At 39.6% G+C, this 3,457-nt stretch overlaps 1 protein-coding gene across 1 annotated transcript in view; it reads left to right on the forward strand.

Moving 5' to 3' along the window:
- The window catches only part of GUCY2F (guanylate cyclase 2F, retinal), a 95,447-nt gene that overhangs the window by 36,917 nt on the left and 55,073 nt on the right, over positions 1-3,457 (forward strand).

The following is a 3,457-nucleotide window of genomic DNA, read 5'->3' on the forward strand; positions in this document are numbered from 1 at the left end:
CTCCGGCTCAGGTCATGATCTCAGGGTCCTGGGATCGAGTCCCGCATTGGGCTCTCTGCTCAGCAGGGAGCCTGCTTCCTCCTCTCTCTCTCTGCCTGCCTCTCTGCCTACTTGTGATTTCTCTCTGTCAAATAAATAAATAAAATCTTTAAAAAAAAAAAAAAAAAGAAAGCATGAGGAAGAGTTTTGTCAACTGTAGTAGTAACGGGAGAGGTTGTCTCTTTGTGCCTAGTGTATGTGGCCAAAATGAAGACATTTGCTTGTCCAAATTCTAGTATAGTGGTAGCAGGATATAAGGAGAGAATGCAAAGCACATCCTATTTGTCCCCATGTGACATTTACTTTTACTAAACCAGTATACCAGGTCTGAGAATTCAGGATCTCTGTGACCAAACTGATCATTTGTGTAAACGTGGCCGAGAAAGGTATACTTGAACTAGTTGGTTGGGTGATGATGGGATTACATGGCAATACTCTGTGCAGTTGGAATCAGATGAAATGTTCAGCTGTTTAGCTTAATTCTCAGTTACAACCCTAACTCTTGATTTGTTTTAGTCATCTATTTTTTTTTTTTTTTGTAAGGTTGATATCATGTTCCTGGAAATGTACTGCTAAATGCCAAAATTATCACTGTGGCTGAAAGGTACATTCCACCCTCATTCCATAAAGATGTACTGATGTTAGTCTCTATTTTTGAAGCCATTAGAGGACCCTGGAACTCACTCAGGGTGATAGAATTTGTCTGGATTTGTCATACCTCATATGCCTCCTATGAAATTTCTGATCTTCATCAGAAGAGGCAGATACTGGAGTGCAAGCTCTGATAGATAACCTGATACTGAGAAAACAAGTAGTTACTTCTATGACAAGATATTATCCAGAAATGGGTAATCTGTAGTAAAAGCAGGTGATTAGAAGTCATCGTTCTAAATGTAGCAATCTTTACTAAAGTGGTCAAGAGCAATAAACCTGTTTTTAAAAATCCCACTTCTGGGATGGTATTCAGTTCATGCCCATTGCCTCGAAGTTTTGGCTCTCAAGTGTCAAAGCAACAAACACAGATCGATTTCGGGCTGAATTAACTCTCTCTTTGCAGAGGCCTTGCAATAGTCCAGTGAAGTGTGGAAAAGCTCCCTCTACCCTTCTCTCTTTCCTACCGAGACACAAAACATGTTTGGGTTTTGTACAGCGTTGCAAGAAATCACCAAAGATAACAGGATAGGGCTACTTTCAGATGAACAAAGTACCCAAGTTTTTAAAATCTTGCTCACGATGACAGATCCTTTCGTTCACTTGTGCATACATTTTGGTGTAGTGAGAGAGGAAAAAACCACAACCAATAATCACTTTTCACTGCATAAGTGAGAAAAATGAAGAGCAACAGGGACTGATAGCCTTATAGGGAATGTTTATTTTATTTTATTTTTTTACTATTTTGGCCCTGGTGGAAAAGGATGGCATTATTCTAAACATAGTTCTTGAACTCCAGATCCTTTTTGGCATTTGGCTTGTATCAGTTTCTGATAGGAAAAGGTAGGGGAAGTGTACATTTTCCCAAATCTCTGTGTGGTCACAAACTTGCAGCTGGCTGTGTCTAATCAGTCAAGAAGCCAAGCCAAGAATTCCATCCAAATGGAATGTATGAAAGTATAAACTCTTGGTGAATATAAAATTAATCCAGTCTAGAAAAATTGGCAGGTCAATAGAAGTCAGGTCAGGAAAGGAAGTTTTTAGAAGAAAGTAAAGCTGAAGCCCAAATGTATGTGGATTTTGGCAGATTCTCTTGCTCTCTCCTGTGCCCCTTCATGCAGAGGTCTATGTCTCAATATACAGATCTAAGTGCTCCTGCTGAGATATGAAAATAAGGAATGAAAGAGAAGTAGATTCCTCCCTGGCCTCGCTCTGTTGAGGAGAGTTCAGGTTGATGCAAGGGTTATGTGAAGAGTCAAGTTTTACATCTTGTCTGAATTGCGAGCTGTTGGGATCTCAACACATTAGGAGCTGGGTATAGTTTACTAGTGCCTTGGAACTTCGTGATAGTCTTGTCTTGATAGAATGAACTTAACTCAGGGCTAAATCGACTAGTTATCTTTAGTTTATCAAAGACCATTAAGAGCAGAGTATGTGAAAGTACTTAAGATTTATTTTTATTCGCAAGCAAGAGTGAAACAGAGTGTGGTGCATTCGAAAAAACACAAGACTGAGAATGGTAACTTCCATGTTCCTCTTCCAGTGCCGATAGCCCTCACTAGGTCTATATTTCCTTGTTGTAAAATGAGGGTGTTAGAGTTTGAAGGGTGTGGGGGCTAGCCTACACAATAATAGCTCTGAATCACTGTAATTTCAAGAAAGGCACATTTGGAGACCTGGAGAAGAATATGAGGAACACGTTGATTTATGATTTTTTTCATATGAAATAAGTCTGCTGGTTTAGTTGAAGATAAAGCTGGTCGATTTTAAAGGTTACTACAGATTACAGATAACTCTTCCTCTTGTCATTCAATGGTGCACTTCCTGGTCCTCTTTTACCAGACTTATGTGTACAAGTTAACAAATCAAGGAATAAGGAACTTGGTCTGTTTAAGCATCAGACTCATAAATCATGGGCAGACGATCTACTCACTCTCTACTGTCTTATTGCTTTCTGGGATACCTTCTGCCATTAATCTTGCCTGCACAAGGAAGGCTGCCATTCAAGATGGCATAACAAAATGAGCCAGGCGTGAGAGCCAGAAGAGTGGGATTATGTGCTAGTTCTGCTATTGATTTTTTCCAAAATGATAGATGCTTGTGTTCTTATTTTTGTCTATTGAGTGAGGATCCCAGATTAAATTATGACTGGTGTTCTTCTCTTCCCCCCCCAATTTCTGATTCCTTTTTAAAACATTCTTTAATTTATTCATTTGAGAGAGAAAGAGAGTCTGTGAGAGAGGGAGAAGTGTGGTGCAGAAGGAGAAGGAGAAGCAGACCCCCACTTTTTCCCATGACCCTGGAGTCATGACCTGAGCCAAAGGGAGATGCTTCACTGACTGAGCCACCCAAGCATCCCCCAAATCAGAGATCAAATCCTTTCTAGGAGATGGAGGTACCTACGAACATTTACCTTTCTTTCATGGTATACAGAGGTGAAGCATGATAACAAACCTAGCCTTAAAAAAGTTGTGCTGGGGGATGGGCAAATTAACCTTATGTTTACAAAGTTCAACTCATATAGTTACTATCTGAGGGAAAAAAAAAAAAGAAAAGAAAAAAGAAAGCCAGATGAGCACAGGATCTATACCACAGTTCATTGCTTTGTCCTAAATCATGGGAGTTTTTATTTTTTAATTAATTTTTTTTAGTTTTTTATAAACATATATTTTTATCCCCAGGGGTACAGGTCTGTGAATTGCCAGGTTTACACACTTCACAGCACTCACCAAAGCACATACCCTCCCCAATGTCCATAACCCCACCA

Source organism: Mustela nigripes, chromosome X (assembly GCF_022355385.1).
Source record: "Mustela nigripes isolate SB6536 chromosome X, MUSNIG.SB6536, whole genome shotgun sequence".
Classification (NCBI taxonomy): domain Eukaryota; kingdom Metazoa; phylum Chordata; class Mammalia; order Carnivora; family Mustelidae; genus Mustela; species Mustela nigripes.